The 1,012-nt window shown below is 30.7% G+C and overlaps 1 non-coding gene across 1 annotated transcript; it reads right to left on the bottom strand.

Moving 5' to 3' along the window:
- Window positions 1-294: 294 nt before the first annotated feature.
- LOC111546205 lies at window positions 295-401 on the bottom strand. Its single transcript, XR_002732685.2, has one exon. It is a non-coding gene; the product is annotated as a U6 spliceosomal RNA (small nuclear RNA).
- Between the last annotated feature and the right edge of the window lie 611 nt (window positions 402-1,012).

The raw sequence follows: 1,012 nt of genomic DNA, 5'->3' as shown, positions 1-1,012 counted from the left end.
TTATATCCCACTTTCTTAATCCACCAATACATGAATTTTTCAGGAATTCAATGCTATTTTAAAACACTATTAATTCATTTTATATGTATTGCTTAAATATATCTCTACCTAGAGATATGCATTTATCTATTGTTTGTTTTATACTATAAATAAAGCTATGATAAAAGTCTTTGAATTTAAATTTAGTCAGCAAAAACTGTGGCTATTTTGGTCTGTTTTTTGAATCTCATAAAAATGCTTCTAGTGTGTATTTTCTCTATTTTAAAAAATACTTTTTCTTTTTTTTCTTATTTAAAAAGTATGGAATGCTTCACAAATTTGTATATCAACCTTGCGCAGGGGACATGTGAATCTTCTCTGTGTCATTCCAATTTTAGTATATATGCTGTCAAAATGAGCACAAGTGCCTTATTTTTTTCAGTTTGCTCTATAGAATACAAATTCACTGGTCAATAGATGTTTCACTATTTAAAAGATTAAATTGTGAAATAAGTTTGTGAAATGTTGAATTCAACAAAGATACAAATTTTTCTACAGGACTTCTCAGAGCCTTTAGTATGCAAATATGTGCTGAAAATTATTAAAAGAGAGCTCAGGTATGCAAGGCACCACTTTTCCAAAGATCACAGAGTGATTGTTCAATGGAATTTTGGTTTGGAAAATATTAAATGTGATTCTATCTTTTGATTCAGAAGAGTTGTATCAGTTATTTTAGTTGGGGGTAACACAAGGCTATGCTGCAATAGAAAAAGCACTGAAATCTCTATAGTTTAATATAACAAAGGTTTATCCCTTGCTCATGTCATAGTAGATAATAGAAACTTTTATGTGTTTCTATTCCCAAATAGTATCCCAGGGGCCCAGCCTGCTTCCAAATTCTAACTCCACCAGCTCTTTTTTTTTTTTTTTTTTCAACCATCTGCATGAGATTGCATGTGGAGAGAGCACACCTGTTCTTCTTTCTTCCAATGTTTAATTGGTAAGAATTAGTCATATGCCTAGACCACTTAGA

The sequence above is a fragment of the Piliocolobus tephrosceles genome, chromosome 11 (genome assembly GCF_002776525.5).
Source record: "Piliocolobus tephrosceles isolate RC106 chromosome 11, ASM277652v3, whole genome shotgun sequence".
Taxonomy (NCBI): Eukaryota; Metazoa; Chordata; class Mammalia; order Primates; family Cercopithecidae; genus Piliocolobus; species Piliocolobus tephrosceles.
The sequence above is the reverse complement of the archived record's forward strand: the minus strand, read 5'-3'. Positions and strand labels throughout refer to the sequence as shown.